The 19278-nt window shown below is 38.0% G+C and overlaps 1 protein-coding gene across 1 annotated transcript in view; it reads right to left on the bottom strand.

Moving 5' to 3' along the window:
* Window positions 1-19278, bottom strand: part of CTSF (cathepsin F) — a 612378-nt gene that overhangs the window by 519195 nt on the left and 73905 nt on the right. The gene's annotated exons all lie outside the window — the stretch shown is intronic.

The following is a 19278-nucleotide window of genomic DNA, read 5'->3' as shown; positions in this document are numbered from 1 at the left end:
TGATCCCTTCATCTATGCCATCTCCAATTTTTATTCTGATTCCTTCCGCTTCCCACTCTGAAACCCCATTATTCCGGCACTTATTAGAAGTGAATCTCAGATTGTTCCCTGGGTGGGAATGGGCTGAAGAATTGTTTGTGGACAGTTACAAAGTAACACATTTGCAGGCACACAAGTACTTTGCAGAGCACTAAAGCCCATGAAGATCACTATCCACACACACACAAATATTTACTCACATACAATAGTCGTCTTTTTCAAATTGTACATGTATATTTGTGCATATTAGCCCTTGGGCTATTCAGTACTGGAGATAAATGCTTTTCTATTGACCAGGCCTATATATAGCCGTCATTGTGATGGATAAGTGTCCACATTTCTATGATACAATACAATGTAATTTTATTTAGTTCCATAAGATCCATAAGATCATACACATTGGTAATATACAGCATTATGTTATAGGAGCTTTCTGTTAAAGTAATAAGTGATAATACTAAATCACATTAATGTGGTACTTTTTACGATGTCTAAAATAACATGAACCTGTTCAGTACAACATGATATTACTGCGATAGAAGCAGCACACATGTCTAGAATGGCCCAAAATGTGGTCCTCACTGCGTTTGATAAAAGACACAATTGTGACACACATCTTGATACGGTCCTCATTGTGATGAATAAAATCACTTACCTCTGTAATAGGCTCCATAATAGTTCCTGTGTCAGATAAAGGCACACAACATTAGCCCTAGGGCCTTTTTGTGATGGAGATAAATTCATGTCCTATGTAACAGGTCTGTATAGAGCCATAATTGTGATGGATAAGTGGATAAGTACACACATTTCCAAGATAAAATACAATGTAGCTTTTTTTGAGCTACCCAAGATGATGCACCCTACAAAAACACAGCATAATGTTAAAGCAGCTTACTGTTAAAGGAGCTTTCTGTTAAAGGAATATGCAATAACACTAAATCACATTAATGTAGTGTTTTAATGATAGCTACATTAACATGAACTTGATCAATGCAACATGGTATGACTCTGTGACAGAAGAAGCACACAAGCCTAAAATACACTAAAATGTGGTCCTCATTGTGTTGGATAAAAACACACAATTGTGACACAAAACTTGATATGGTCCTCCTTGTGATGGAGAAAAAAAACAACCATAGTAATAGGCAGCATATTTCCTCTGGCAGACAAAGGCACTCAAACCTGTCTCACACAATTTAATATGGTCCTCAGTTTAACCCTTAAAGTGAACATAGGCTGAGGGAGAGGGGGGTGAATACCACTGAGGAGTTGCCTGCGGGGTGCATGACATGAGACCTGGCCTGTATTCCTCACGAGTCTCGTAATATGCTGCTCAATATGCTACATGTACTTCCTTGTTTTCAGATGTTGTCCTATTCCGTGATGCGCCATAATGAGTCAGTCGATCCGTATACAACTGTTTTTAATGATGCCTGCGTGGGGGGTTTTGTCTTTTGTATTTTACAAAATTGGAAATAAAGCTTAAAAAACAAAAAGAAAAAGTGAACATAGGAGCATAATCTCAAAATCTCAACACAATTCTGTAACATGCGCCATGATGTGCCCTTTTACTGCAATACATAAAAGCTCACATGCTATACACATGGTCACATGAATATTCACCTACCATGATGTAGTCCTCATTCTGATGGATAAAAACATGCACTTGATTTTTTTCTTTCAGAGTGCAGTGTAATAGCACACAGAGTTAAAACATGCAGTGTGATGCTGTAATGAGTTTGATGGACTACAATTCATAAACAATTCATATTTACCGACAACATAGGGAACCAGTCTCTCACTGGAATGCAGTCTTAATGAGGAACAGGTCTGTTTCTATGAAGTATCTTAAGGCAGCCTTATGATGGTATGCAAGCACATCACGTCAAATTCTCGTCAATGAATTACAAATGAAGAGGTAAACCATCAGGCAGTTTTAGTGCACTGAATGATATTGCCCTCTTGGTGATGGTTAAAGCATGCATCTTTGTAAAACAGTGCATGAGATTGTCCTCTGTTATACATAGATACTGTCTCATATTACTAACAGACAGCATGATGTGCTACTTAATGTGATGTATCAAGGCAAACAATCTTGTAACACTTCAAGGCATCTAGTGATCATTGTACTTAATAAACCACATTAAATTGTAATATACTATGTAATATAATCCTATATGTGATGGAAAGAAGTTCATTCTTGGTAACAGTAGTTTAGATAATAGCACAACTCTGCAACAGGCCTAGTGGTATCGTCCTCGCAGTGCTAGGAAAAAGCTCAGATATGTAACACACAATATCATACGGTCCTCGTTGCGATGGATAAAAACAAACAATTGTGATGCACACCAAGACTTGATTCAAAGTATAATAGTAGCTCACTTATAATAGGCAGCATATTTCCTCTGGCAGATGAAGGCACTCAAACCTGTCTCACTCAATTTAATATGGTCCTCAGTTCCACCCTTCACTGCTCCACTTTCAAACTCTACGATCCTAATGACATCACCAAAACATTAGCAACCACCAAACTCAACAACCATTTCAATGACCCAGTCCCCTCAAGTTGCCTTCCCCACATCTACCAAGTCATCTCCCGTCTCTGGACCAAAATCATCAACGCCTCGCTAGTGCAAGGGCACATACAGGACTGCCTAAAAACAGGCCAGGTCACCCCTATACTAAAGAAACCAACAGCTAACTCTTCCGACCCCAAACAAATTCGGCCCATAACCAACATTCCCATGCTAGCCAAGGTCCTGGGAAAATGTGTTCAACAACAACTGAACCAACACATCACGGACTTCAACCTTCTGAACACCCACCGATCGGGTTTCAGACCAGGCCATATCACAGAAACAGCCATTTTACAAATAGTGGACGACGAAAAAAATCTAAAAAGACTGGAAAATAGGCTCAGTCCGTCAATGGCTCAAATCCTTTCTGGAAAACAGAACGCAATCTTTCATGGTGAACTAAAATCTATCGTGCTCCTCACCGAACCCTCTGGGTGTACCACAAGGCTCTACCCTATCCCCCACCCTATTCAACCTATATGTCGAACCGCTAACCAAACTACTACAGCAGGCAAACATAGCCTACCACATGTACGCGGATGACACTCAACTCTACATCAAGATCTCCTCCATTGAAGACATAATATCAATGAACATGGCACTCAAAAAGACCGTCCACTGGCTAACAACCAACTTCCTCAAGCTAAACTCACAAAAAACAGAATTTCTTCTAATCTCCCCCCTAATAATTCCCAGGAGAAAAAGGAATGGTTCAAGTTGATCACTGCACTTAACTGCATGCCAACTCTGGTCGACTCCACCAAATCACTTGGAATTACACCTTAAAACCTTAAAATGCAAGCACATATCAACCTGTTAGCTAAAAACGCAAGCTTTCACCTCAACTATCTCAGGAAAATGAAACCTTTCATCGAGAACCCGGACCTCAAAACTGCTGTTTAGTCCTTAGTCATATCAAGGCTGGAGTACGGATGCACCACCCTCGTGGGACTTCCCAAAATCTCAACCGCCCCATTAAAAGCCTGTATCAACGCCGCAGCTAGACTCCTAACAGGATCCAGAAAATTTTACCACATATCACCACACCTGAAAACACTCAACTGGCTTCCCTTTGAAGCTAGAATCCACCTAAAAATGGGATGCATCACTCACAAAGCACTTCACCACAATACTCCCCCGTACCTATCGTAAAAACTGACCTTATCTGGAGGATTCAGACGTTCTAGGAGTGCTAACAATCTACTCCTGAAACCCTCATGCTTCAGAAAGAAAAAAAACCCTGACAGAGCATTCTCCGGAGCAGCATCAAGAATATGGTGCTCGCTTCCTCCCCACATCAGAAAAATCTCCTCTACTTTTCTGTTAAAAAAAGAAGCAAAATCATTCCTTATGTGTTCAATTCCTCCCATAAACTATCACATGGACCTTTTCCAGATGTACTCCGTATAGTTGCCCCCTCTTTCCCTCGAAAGACACCTTCGCTGCTCTCGACTCGTTGCTAGAAATACTGTTAAGCCTGCGACATTACGAACTTTGTAAAATAATTCGATCTTATGTATGCTATTCGTTTTGCAATCTGTCCTATTTCGTATTGTGCCCCCATTGTAAAGCGCTCTGATAACCTTCGCTGGGTCTGCTCCGCACTATAGAAAACTCTAAAAATAAAAAAAAATAAAAATAAAAATGTGCCCTTTTTTGCAATACATAAAAGCTCACATGCTATACACATGGTCACATGAATATTCGCCTACCACGGTGTAGTCCTCATTCTGATGGATAAAAACATGCATGTGATTTTTTTCTTTCAGAGTGCAGTATAATAGCACACAGAGTTAAAACATGCAGTGTGATGCTGTAATGAGTTTGATGTACTACAATTCCTAAACAATTCATATTTACTGACACCAGAGGGGACCAGTCTCTCACTGGAATGCGGTCTTAATGAGGAGCAGGTCTGTTTCTATGAAGTATCTTAAGGCAGCCTTATGATGGTATGCAAGCACATCACAAATTCTCTGCAATGAATTACAAATGAAGAGGTAAACCATCAGGCAGTTTTAGTACACTGAATGATATTGCCCTCTTGGTGATGGTTAAAGCAGGCACATCTTTGTAAAACAGTGCAAGAGATTGTCCTCTGTTATACATAGATACTGTCTCATATTGCTAACAGACAGCATGATGTGCTACTTAATGTGATGTATCAAGGCAAACAATCTTGTAACTTCAAGGTATCTAGTGATCATTGTACTTAATAAACCCACAATAAATTGTAATATACAATGAAATAAAATCCTATATGTGATGGAAAGAAGTACATTCTTGGTAACAGTAGTTTAGATAATAGCACATCTCTGCAACAGGCCTAGTGGTGTCGTCCTCACAGTGCTAGGAAAAAGCTCAGATATGTAACACACAATATCATACGGTCCTCGTTGCGATCTATAAAAACAAACAATTGTGATGCACACCAAGACTTGATTCAAAGTAAAATAGTAGCTCACTTATATAACACCCTAAAACACCTGTAACATTCCAAGCTATGGTTATTGTGCAGGGTATGAGCAAAGCACTGGAAAGATTGTGATTGTGACCCTGCTGTGATTCATGTAGATAAACACCTTTATACCCCTTCATCATTGGCTCAATTGACAACACCTTGGGCCAGATGTAGGTAATTCCGATTTAACGACTCTTAAATACCGACTCATACCGAATCGGTATTTAAGAGATGGTAAATTGGAAGAAGGCAGATGTAGGTAAAAAATTACCGATTCTGTAAGAGTCTGTATTTACCGATTCTGTAAATACCGAATCGGTATTTCACATTGATTCCTATGGGCCTTGAAGCCCATAGGAATCAATGTGAAATACCGAATCGGTATTTACAGAATCGGTAAATACCGAATCTTGCAAGGGTGGAGGGGGTGTCACTTTGACACCCTCTAGCACCCCAAATACAGGCATGTGTGACATGTGGCACACATACATGCCCTAAGGGCATGTCTGTGTGTCACATTGCACAGGTGTGCATGCACAGATGTGCATGCACAGATGTGCATGCACACCTGAATTCGGTATTTTACCACCCAATAGGATTGGGTGGTAAAATACCGACTCTGAAGGGCCTGTGGCACTCTTTGGAGTGTCACCTACATATGAATTTACAGAATCGGTATATTTACCGATTCGGTAAAATACCGAAGTGGTAAATTTACCGAATCGGTAAATATACCGATTCTGTAAATTCAGACCCACCTACATCTCAAAAGCCAAATACCGGTCGGTAACGGCCGAAATCGGCCGTTACCGACCGGTATTTCTATACCTACATATGGCCCCAAGTGCTTTGTTTAGTATCATCATTTTGGATTACAGAGCAAGCTGCTTTTTAATTCACAAAGGTTGACTTGTGGACCATTAGCTTATAGCTACAGAGGATGTATTTCAAGGAGTAGTCTTCATTTTCTTTTGAGAATTCCATTTTCCCTTGAACAAGTTTACATGCTTACATTTCTGAAAATATTACAAAGCAAGTAGAAGTAATAACATTTGAAAAACATTTTCCCCTGTCACGTAATCCCTTCAGCTATGCCATTTCCAATTTTTAGTCTGATTCCTTTCACTTTCCATCCATGAAACAGATTTAATCCGGCACTTGTTTGAAGTGAATCTCAGATTGTTCCCTGGGTGGGAATGGGCTGAAGAATTGTTTGGGGACAGTTACAAAGTAACACATTTGGAGGCACACAAATACTTTGCAGAGCAACAAAGCCCCGTGAAGATCACTATCCACACACACAAAAATGTTTGCTCACATTCAATAGTCATCTTTTTCCAAGTGTACATATATACTTGTTCACATTAGCCTCTGTGCTTTTTTGTGATGGATCGTTTGATGGATGATGCATGTTCTATGGACCAGGCTGTATAGAACCGTCATTGTGACGTATAAGTGCATGCATTTCCAAGGTACAACACAATATAGTTTTTTTTGTTACTCAAGCTCATACATTTTACTAATACACAGCATAATGTTATACATGCTTTCTGTTAAAGGAATAAGTGATAACACTAATTCACATTTATGTGGTACTTTTAATGATGGCTAAATTAACATGAACTGTTTCAATACAATATTATGTTACTCTGTGATAGAAGAAGCACACTTGTCTAAAATGCACCAAAATGTGTCCTCATTGTGTTGGATAAAAACACACAGTTGTGACACACATCTTGATACGGTCCTCATTGTGATGGATAAAAACACTAACCTCTGTAATAGGCAGCATATTATTTCCCGTGGCAGATAAAGGCACACAACATTAGCCCTTGGGATTTTTTGTGATCGTGATAAATTCATGTCCTATGGACCAGGCCTGCATAGAGCAGTCAGTGTGATGGAAAAATGCATTCATTTCCAAGATAAAATACAATATAGTTTTCTGAGTTACCTAAGATCATACACATGACAACTAAACAGCATATTGTTAAAGCATCTTTCTGTTAAAGGAATATGCAAAAACTATAAATCACATTAATGTGGTATTTTTAATGATAGCTACATTATCATGAACTTGCTCAATGCAACATGATATTTCTCTGTGATAGAAGCACACATGCCTAAAATGCCCCAAAATATGGTCCTCATTGCATTGGATAAAAACATACAATTGTGACACACATCTTGATAAGGTCCTCATTGTGATGGATAAAAACACCAACCTCTCTAATAGACAGCATATTTCCTCTGGCAGATAAAGGCACTCAAACCTGTCTCACACAATTTAATATGGTCCTCGGTTTAACCCTTAAAATGCACATAGGAGCATAATCTCAATATCTCAACACAATTCTGTAACATGCGTCATGATGTGCCCTTTTTTGCAATACATAAAAGCTCACATGCTATACACATGGTCCCATGAATATTCGCCTCCCACGATGTAGTCCTCATTCTGATGCATAAAAACATGCATGTGATTTTTTTTCTTTCAGAGTGCAGTGTAATAGCACACAGAGTTAAAACATGCAGTGTGATGCTGTTATAAGTTTGACGGACTACTAATCATAAACAATTCATATTTACTGACACCAGAGGGGACCAGTCTCTCACTGGAATGCAGTCTTAATAAGGAACAGGTCTGTTTCTATGAAGTATCTTAAGGCAGCCTTATGATGGTATGCAAGTACATCACAAATTCTCTGCAATGAATTAGAAATGAAGAGGTAAACCATCAGGCAGTTTTAGTACACTGCATGATATTGCCCTCTTGGTGATGGTTAAAGCATGCACATCTTTGTAAAACAGTGCATGAGATTGTCCTCTGTTATACATAGCTACTGTCTCATATTACTAACAGACATCATGATGTGCTACGTAATGTGATGTATCAAGGGAAACAATCTTGTAACACTTAAAGGCATCTAGTGAACATTGTACTTAATAAACCCACATTAATTTGTAATATACAATGTAATATAATCCTATATGTGATGGAAAGAAGTTCATTCTTGGTAACAGTAGTTTAGAAAATAGCACAACTCTGCAACAGGCGTAGTGGTGTCGTCCTCGCAGTGCTAGAAAAAAGCTCAGATATGTAACACACAATATCATACGGTCCTCGTTGCGATGGATAAAAACAAACAATTGTGATGCACACGAACACTTGATTCAAAGTATAATAGTAGCTCACTTATATAACACCCCAAAACACCTGTAACATTCCAAGCTATGGTCATTGTGCAGGGTATGAGCAATCCACTGGAAAGATTGTGATTGTGACCCTGCTGCGATTCATGTAGACAAACAGCTTCATACCCTTTAATCATTGGCTCAATTCACAACACCAAGTGCTTCGTTTATTATCATCATTTTGGGATACAGAGCAAGCTGCTTTTTAATTCACAAAGGTTGTCTTGTGGACTGTTAGCTTATAGCTAAGGAGGATGTATTTCAAGGAGTACCCTTCATTTTCTTTTGAGAATTCCATTTTCCTTTGAACACGTTTACATGCTTACATTTCTGGAAATATTACAAAGCAAGTAGAAGTAATAACATTTGAAAAACATTTTCCCCTGTCAAGTAATCCCTTCACCTATGCCATCTTCAATTTTTAGTCTGATTCCTTTCACTTCCCATCCTGGAAACAGATTTAATCCGGCACTTGTCAGAAGTGAATCTCAGATTGTTCCCTGGGTGGGAATGGGTTCAAGAATTGTTTGTGGACAGTTACTAAGTAACACATTTGGAGGCACACAAATACTATACAGAGCAACAAAGCCCTGTGAAGATCACTATCCACACACAAAAAATGTTTGCTCACATTCAATAGTCATCTTTTTCCAAGAGTACATATGTACTTGTTCACATTAGCCTCTGTGCTTTTTTGTGATGGATCGTTCGATGGATGATGCATGTTCTATGGACCAGGCTGTATAGAACCGTCATTGTGACGTATAAGTGCATGCATTTCCAAGGTACAATACAATATCGTTTTTTTTGTTACTCAAGCTCATACATTTTACTAATACACAGCATAATGTTATACATGCTTTCTGTTAAAGGAACAAGTGATAACACTAATTCACATTTATGTGGTACTTTTAATGATGGCTAAATTAACATGAACTGTTTCAATACAATATTATGTTACTCTGTGATAGAAGAAGCACACTTGTCTAATATGCACCAAAATGTGTCCTCATTGTGTTGGATAAAAACACACAGTTGTGACACACATCTTGATACGGTCCTCATTGTGATGGATAAAAACACTAACCTCTGTAATAGGCAGCATATTATTTCCTGTGGCAGATAAAGGCACACAACATTAGCCCTTGGGATTTTTTGTGATGGTGATAAATTCATGTCCTATGGACCAGGCCTGCATAGAGCAGTCAGTGTGATGGAAAAATGCATTCATTTCCAAGATAAAATACAATATAGTTTTCTGAGTTACCTAAGATCATACACATGACAACTAAACAGCATATTGTTAAAGCATCTTTCTGTTAAAGGAATATGCAAAAACTATAAATCACATTAATGTGGTATTTTTAATGATAGCTACATTATCATGAACTTGCTCAATGCAACATGATATTTCTCTGTGATAGAAGCACACATGCCTAAAATGCCCCAAAATATGGTCCTCATTGCATTGGATAAAAACATACAATTGTGACACACATCTTGATAAGGTCCTCATTGTGATGGATAAAAACACCAACTTCTCTAATAGGCAGCATATTTCCTCTGGCAGATAAAGGCACTCAAACCTGTCTCACACAATTTAATATGGTCCTCGGTTTAACCCTTAAAATGCACATAGGAGCATAATCTCAATATCTCAACACAATTCTGTAACATGCGTCATGATGTGCCCTTTTTTGCAATACATAAAAGCTCACATGCTATACACATGGTCCCATGAATATTCGCCTCCCACGATGTAGTCCTCATTCTGATGCATAAAAACATGCATGTGATTTTTTTTCTTTCAGAGTGCAGTGTAATAGCACACAGAGTTAAAACATGCAGTGTGATGCTGTTATAAGTTTGACGGACTACTAATCATAAACAATTCATATTTACTGACACCAGAGGGGACCAGTCTCTCACTGGAATGCAGTCTTAATGAGGAACAGGTCTGTTTCTATGAAGTATCTTAAGGCAGCCTTATGATGGTATGCAAGTACATCACAAATTCTCTGCAATGAATTAGAAATGAAGAGGTAAACCATCAGGCAGTTTTAGTGCACTGCATGATATTGCCCTCTTGGTGATGGTTAAAGCATGCACATCTTTGTAAAACAGTGCATGAGATTGTCCTCTGTTATACATAGCTACTGTCTCATATTACTAACAGACATCATGATGTGCTACGTAATGTGATGTATCAAGGGAAACAATCTTGTAACACTTAAAGGCATCTAGTGAACATTGTACTTAATAAACCCACATTAATTTGTAATATACAATGTAATATAATCCTATATGTGATGGAAAGAAGTTCATTCTTGGTAACAGTAGTTTAGAAAATAGCACAACTCTGCAACATGCGTAGTGGTGTCGTCCTCGCAGTGCTAGAAAAAAGCTCAGATATGTAACACACAATATCATACGGTCCTCGTTGCGATGGATAAAAACAAACAATTGTGATGCACACGAACACTTGATTCAAAGTATAATAGTAGCTCACTTATATAACACCCCAAAACACCTGTAACATTCCAAGCTATGGTCATTGTGCAGGGTATGAGCAATCCACTGGAAAGATTGTGATTGTGACCCTGCTGCGATTCATGTAGACAAACAGCTTCATACCCTTTAATCATTGGCTCAATTCACAACACCAAGTGCTTCGTTTATTATCATCATTTTGGGATACAGAGCAAGCTGCTTTTTAATTCACAAAGGTTGTCTTGTGGACTGTTAGCTTATAGCTAAGGAGGATGTATTTCAAGGAGTACCCTTCATTTTCTTTTGAGAATTCCATTTTCCTTTGAACACGTTTACATGCTTACATTTCTGGAAATATTACAAAGCAAGTAGAAGTAATAACATTTGAAAAACATTTTCCCCTGTCAAGTAATCCCTTCACCTATGCCATCTTCAATTTTTAGTCTGATTCCTTTCACTTCCCATCCTGGAAACAGATTTAATCCGGCACTTGTCAGAAGTGAATCTCAGATTGTTCCCTGGGTGGGAATGGGTTCAAGAATTGTTTGTGGACAGTTACTAAGTAACACATTTGGAGGCACACAAATACTATACAGAGCAACAAAGCCCTGTGAAGATCACTATCCACACACAAAAAATGTTTGCTCACATTCAATAGTCATCTTTTTCCAAGAGTACATATGTACTTGTTCACATTAGCCTCTGTGCTTTTTTGTGATGGATCGTTCGATGGATGATGCATGTTCTATGGACCAGGCTGTATAGAACCGTCATTGTGACGTATAAGTGCATGCATTTCCAAGGTACAATACAATATCGATTTTTTTGTTACTCAAGCTCATACATTTTACTAATACACAGCATAATGTTATACATGCTTTCTGTTAAAGGAACAAGTGATAACACTAATTCACATTTATGTGGTACTTTTAATGATGGCTAAATTAACATGAACTGTTTCAATACAATATTATGTTACTCTGTGATAGAAGAAGCACACTTGTCTAATATGCACCAAAATGTGTCCTCATTGTGTTGGATAAAAACACACAGTTGTGACACACATCTTGATACGGTCCTCATTGTGATGGATAAAAACACTAACCTCTGTAATAGGCAGCATATTATTTCCTGTGGCAGATAAAGGCACACAACATTAGCCCTTGGGATTTTTTGTGATGGTGATAAATTCATGTCCTATGGACCAGGCCTGCATAGAGCAGTCAGTGTGATGGAAAAATGCATTCATTTCCAAGATAAAATACAATATAGTTTTCTGAGTTACCTAAGATCATACACATGACAACTAAACAGCATATTGTTAAAGCATCTTTCTGTTAAAGGAATATGCAAAAACTATAAATCACATTAATGTGGTATTTTTAATGATAGCTACATTATCATGAACTTGCTCAATGCAACATGATATTTCTCTGTGATAGAAGCACACATGCCTAAAATGCCCCAAAATATGGTCCTCATTGCATTGGACAAAAACATACAATTGTGACACAGATCTTGATAAGGTCCTCATTGTGATGGATAAAAACACCAACTTCTCTAATAGGCAGCATATTTCCTCTGGCAGATAAAGGCACTCAAACCTGTCTCACACAATTTAATATGTTCCTCGGTTTAACCCTTAAAGTGCACATAGGAGCATAATCTCAATATCTCAACACAATTCTGTAACATGCGTCATGATGTGCCCTTTTTTGCAATACATAAAAGCTCACATGCTATACACATGGTCCCATGAATATTCGCCTCCCACGATGTAGTCCTCATTCTGATGCATAAAAACATGCATGTGATTTTTTTTCTTTCAGAGTGCAGTGTAATAGCACACAGAGTTAAAACATGCAGTGTGATGCTGTTATAAGTTTGACGGACTACTAATCATAAACAATTCATATTTACTGACACCAGAGGGGACCAGTCTCTCACTGGAATGCAGTCTTAATGAGGAACAGGTCTGTTTCTATGAAGTATCTTAAGGCAGCCTTATGATGGTATGCAAGTACATCACAAATTCTCTGCAATGAATTAGAAATGAAGAGGTAAACCATCAGGCAGTTTTAGTGCACTGCATGATATTGCCCTCTTGGTGATGGTTAAAGCATGCACATCTTTGTAAAACAGTGCATGAGATTGTCCTCTGTTATACATAGCTACTGTCTCATATTACTAACAGACATCATGATGTGCTACGTAATGTGATGTATCAAGGGAAACAATCTTGTAACACTTAAAGGCATCTAGTGAAAATTGTACTTAATAAACCCACATTAATTTGTAATATACAATGTAATATAATCCTATATGTGATGGAAAGAAGTTCATTCTTGGTAACAGTAGTTTAGAAAATAGCACAACTCTGCAACAGGCGTAGTGGTGTCGTCCTCGCAGTGCTAGAAAAAAGCTCAGATATGTAACACACAATATCATACGGTCCTCGTTGCGATGGATAAAAACAAACAATTGTGATGCACACGAACACTTGATTCAAAGTATAATAGTAGCTCACTTATATAACACCCCAAAACACCTGTAACATTCCAAGCTATGGTCATTGTGCAGGGTATGAGCAATCCACTGGAAAGATTGTGATTATGACCCTGCTGCGATTCATGTAGACAAACAGCTTCATACCCTTTAATCATTGGCTCAATTCACAACACCAAGTGCTTCGTTTATTATCATCATTTTGGGATACAGAGCAAGCTGCTTTTTAATTCACAAAGGTTGTCTTGTGGACTGTTAGCTTATAGCTAAGGAGGATGTATTTCAAGGAGTACCCTTCATTTTCTTTTGAGAATTCCATTTTCCTTTGAACACGTTTACATGCTTACATTTCTGGAAATATTACAAAGCAAGTAGAAGTAATAACATTTGAAAAACATTTTCCCCTGTCAAGTAATCCCTTCACCTATGCCATCTTAAATTTTTAGTCTGATTCCTTTCACTTCCCATCCTGGAAACAGATTTAATCCGGCACTTGTCAGAAGTGAATCTCAGATTGTTCCCTGGGTGGGAATGGGTTCAAGAATTGTTTGTGGACAGTTACTAAGTAACACATTTGGAGGCACACAAATACTATACAGAGCAACAAAGCCCTGTGAAGATCACTATCCACACACAAAAAATGTTTGCTCACATTCAATAGTCATCTTTTTCCAAGAGTACATATGTACTTGTTCACATTAGCCTCTGTGCTTTTTTGTGATGGATCGTTCGATGGATGATGCATGTTCTATGGACCAGGCTGTATAGAACCGTCATTGTGACGTATAAGTGCATGCAGTTCCAAGGTACAATACAATATAGGTTTTTTTGTTACTCAAGCTCATACATTTTACTAATACACAGCATAATGTTATACATGTTTCCTGTTAAAGGAACAAGTGATAACACTAATTCACATTTATGTGGTACTTTTAATGATGGCTAAATTAACATGAACTGTTTCAATACAATATTATGTTACTCTGTGATAGAAGAAGCACACTTGTCTAATATGCACCAAAATGTGTCCTCATTGTGTTGGATAAAAACACACAGTTGTGACACACATCTTGATACGGTCCTCATTGTGATGGATAAAAACACTAACCTCTGTAATAGGCAGCATATTATTTCCTGTGGCAGATAAAGGCACACAACATTAGCCCTTGGGATTTTTTGTGATGGTGATAAATTCATGTCCTATGGACCAGGCCTGCATAGAGCAGTCAGTGTGATGGAAAAATGCATTCATTTCCAAGATAAAATACAATATAGTTTTCTGAGTTACCTAAGATCATACACATGACAACTAAACAGCATATTGTTAAAGCATCTTTCTGTTAAAGGAATATGCAAAAACTATAAATCACATTAATGTGGTATTTTTAATGATAGCTACATTATCATGAACTTGCTCAATGCAACATGATATTTCTCTGTGATAGAAGCACACATGCCTAAAATGCCCCAAAATATGGTCCTCATTGCATTGGACAAAAACATACAATTGTGACACACATCTTGATAAGGTCCTCATTGTGATGGATAAAAACACCAACCTCTCTAATAGGCAGCATATTTCCTCTGGCAGATAAAGGCACTCAAACCTGTCTCACACAATTTAATATGTTCCTCGGTTTAACCCTTAAAGTGCACATAGGAGCATAATCTCAATATCTCAACACAATTCTGTAACATGCGTCATGATGTGCCCTTTTTTGCAATACATAAAAGCTCACATGCTATACACATGGTCCCATGAATATTCGCCTCCCACGATGTAGTCCTCATTCTGATGCATAAAAACATGCACTTGATTTTTTTTCTTTCAGAGTGCAGTGTAATTGCACACAGAGTTAAAACATGCAGTGTGATGCTGTTATGAGTTTGACGGACTACTAATCATAAACAATTCATATTTACTGACACCAGAGGGGACCAGTCTCTCACTGGAATGCAGTCTTAATGAGGAACAGGTCTGTTTCTATGAAGTATCTTAAGGCAGCCTTATGATGGTATGCAAGTACATCACAAATTCTCTGCAATGAATTAGAAATGAAGAGGTAAACCATCAGGCAGTTTTAGTGCACTGCATGATATTGCCCTCTTGGTGATGGTTAAAGCATGCACATCTTTGTAAAACAGTGCATGAGATTGTCCTCTGTTATACATAGCTACTGTCTCATATTACTAACAGACATCATGATGTGCTACGTAATGTGATGTATCAAGGGAAACAATCTTGTAACACTTAAAGGCATCTAGTGAACATTGTACTTAATAAACCCACATTATTTTGTAATATACAATGTAATATAATCCTATATGTGATGGAAAGAAGTTCATTCTTGGTAACAGTAGTTTAGAAAATAGCACAACTCTGCAACAGGCGTAGTGGTGTCGTCCTCGCAGTGCTAGGAAAAAGCTCAGATATGTAACACACAATATCATACGGTCCTCGTTGCGATGGATAAAAACAAACAATTGTGATGCACACGAACACTTGATTCAAAGTATAATAGTAGCTCACTTATATAATACCCCAAAACACCTGTAACATTCCAAGCTATGGTCATTGTGCAGGGTATGAGCAATCCACTGGAAAGATTGTGATTGTGACCCTGCTGCGATTCATGTAGACAAACAGCTTCATACCCTTTAATCATTGGCTCAATTCACAACACCAAGTGCTTCGTTTATTATCATCATTTTGGGATACAGAGCAAGCTGCTTTTTAATTCACAAAGGTTGTCTTGTGGACTGTTAGCTTATAGCTAAGGAGGATGTATTTCAAGGAGTACCCTTCATTTTCTTTTGAGAATTCCATTTTCCTTTGAACACGTTTACATGCTTACATTTCTGGAAATATTACAAAGCAAGTAGAAGTAATAACAATCGAAAAACATTTTCCCCTGTCAAGTAATCCCTTCACCTATGCCATCTTCAATTTTTAGTCTGATTCCTTTCACTTCCCATCCTGGAAACAGATTTAATCCGGCACTTGTCAGTAGTGAATCTCAGATTGTTCCCTGGGTGGGAATGGGTCCAAGAATTGTTTGTGGACAGTTACTAAGTAACACATTTGGAGGCACACAAATACTATACAGAGCAACAAAGCCCTGTGAAGATCACTATCCACACACAAAAAATGTTTGCTCACATTCAATAGTCATCTTTTTCCAAGAGTACATATGTACTTGTTCACATTAGCCTCTGTGCTTTTTTGTGATGGATCGTTCGATGGATGATGCATGTCCTATGGACCAGGCTGTATAGAACCGTCATTGTGTCGTATAAGTGCATGCATTTCCAAGGTACAATACAATATAGTTTTTTTTGTTACTCAAGCTCATACATTTTACTAATACACAGCATAATGTTATACATGCTTTCTGTTAAAGGAATAAGTGATAACACTAATTCACATTAATGTGGTACTTTTAATGATGGCTAAATTAACATGAACTTTTTCAATACAATATTATGTTACTCTGTGATAGAAGAAGTACACTTGTCTAAAATGCACCAAAATGTGTCCTCATTGTGTTGGACAAAAACACACAGTTGTGACACACATCTTGATACGGTCCTCATTGTGATGGATAAAAACACTAACCTCTGTAATAGGCAGCATATTATTTCATGTGGCAGATAAAGGCACACAACATTAGCCCTTGGGATTTGTTGTGATGGTGATAAATTCCTTTCCTACGGACCAGGCCTGCATAGAGCAGTCAGTGTGATGGAAAAATGCATTCATTTCCAAGATAAAATACAATATAGTTTTCTGAGTTACCTAAGATCATACACATGACAACTAAACAGCATATTGTTAAAGCATCTTACTGTTAAAGGAGCTTTCTGTTAAAGGAATATGCGAAAACTATAAATCACATTAATGTGGTATTTTTAATGATAGCTGCATTATCATGAACTTGCTCAATGCAACATGATATTTCTCTGTGATAGAAACACACTTGTCTAAAATGCCCCAAAATATGGTCCTCATTGTGTTGTATAAAAACATACAATTGTGACACACATCTTGATATGGTCCTCATTGTGATGGATAAAAACATCAACCTCTCCAATAGGCAGCATATTTCCTCTGGCAGACAAATGCACACAAACCTGTCTCACACAATGTAATATGATTCTCAGTTTAACCTATAAAGTGCACATAGGAGCATAAGCCCCATATATATAGGAGCAATTGCAAAGCATAAATGAACACAATGTTGTGACACACAATATGAAGTTGTTTTTAGTGTCCTGAACAGATGTTCATATGATTGATACACTTATAAAGTTGTGGCAGAATCTATAATATGTTAAAAATCTCAACACAATTCTGTAACACGCGCCATGATGTGCCCTTTTTTGCATTACATAAAAGCTTACATGCTATACACATGGTCACATGAATTGCTTACCACAATGTAGTCGTCGTTCTGATCGATGAAAACACTGTTGTGTTTTTGTTTTAGAGTGCAGTATAATAGCACACCGAGTTAAAACATGCAGTGTGATGCTGTAATGAGTTTGATGGACTACAGTTCTTAAACAATTCATATTTATTGACACCAGGGAGGACCAGTCTCTCACTGGAATACAGTCTTAATGAGGAACAGGTCTGTTTCTATGAAGTATCTTAAGACAGCCTTATGATGCTAGGCAAGCACATCACAAATTCTCTGCAATGATTTACAAATGAAGAGGTAAATCAACATGCAGTTTTAGTGCACTGCATGATATTGCCCCACTGGTGATGGTTAAGCATGCACATCTTTGTAAAACACTGTATGAGATTGTCTATTGTTATACATAGATATTGTGTCATATTACTAACAGACAGCATGATGTGCTTCTTAATGTGATGTATCAAGGCAAACAATCGTGTAACACTTCAAGGCATCTAGTGATCATTGCACTTAATAAACCCGAATTAATTTGTAACATACAATGTAGTATAATTCTATTTGTCATGGAAATAAGTTCATTCTTGGTAACAATAGCTTAGATAATAGCACAACTGTGCAACAGACCTAGTGGGGTGGTCCTCACAGTGATATACAAAAGCTCAGATGTATAACACACATCATATGGTCCTCGTTGTGATGGATAAAAACAAACAATTGTGATGCACACCAAGACTCGATTCAAAGTATAATAGTAGCTCACTTATATAACACCCCAAAACACCTGTAACACTCCAAGCTATGGTCATTGTGCAGGGTATGAGCAAACCACTGGAAAGATTGTGATTGTGACCCTGCTGTGATTCATATAGACAAAAACCATTATACCCCTTTATCATTTACTGGAGAAGCGTGGCTCAATGGTTAGAGCGGCAGACCCTGATGCAGAGGTCTGGCCCGGGACCAGGGTTCAATTTCCCCGGACCTGATAATTCTCGCCTCGGTGCCTAGTCTAATCAGGGGTGTGACTCTGGGCAATAGCTTGCTTAATCTCCACAACAGCCCCAGCAGCGCTTGGATGCCTGGCTTCACCTTGGGGGTGCCCAGGAGTGGACATTTCACAGGAAAGCCAGGATGGGTTCCACAGCGGTATGAATACAGAGCTACGAGGCCTCTGGGTAGAAGTGCGCTATTTAAATACTATACATTTACATTTACATTTACTCAATTCACTACACCAAGTGCTACATTTATTATAATTTTGGATTACATGAGCAAGCTGCTTTTTAATTCACAAAGGTTGTCTTGGGGACAGTTAGCATACAGCTACAGAGGATGTATTTCAAGGGGTAGTCTTCATTTTCTTTTGAGAATTCCATTTTCCCTTGAACAAGTTTGCATGCTTAGATTTTGGGAAATATTCTGAAGCAAGTAGAAGTAATAACATTTTAAAAACATTTTCCCCTATGGAATAATCCCTTCATCTATGCTATTTCCAATTTTTTTGTCTGATTGCTTCCACTTCCAACCCTGTAAACAGATTTAATCTGGCACGTGTTAGAAGTGAATCTCAGATTGTTCCCTGGGTTGGAAT

Source organism: Lissotriton helveticus, chromosome 9 (assembly GCF_964261635.1).
Source record: "Lissotriton helveticus chromosome 9, aLisHel1.1, whole genome shotgun sequence".
In the NCBI taxonomy this organism is placed as follows: domain Eukaryota; kingdom Metazoa; phylum Chordata; class Amphibia; order Caudata; family Salamandridae; genus Lissotriton; species Lissotriton helveticus.
This window is presented reverse-complemented; position numbering and strand designations above follow the sequence as displayed.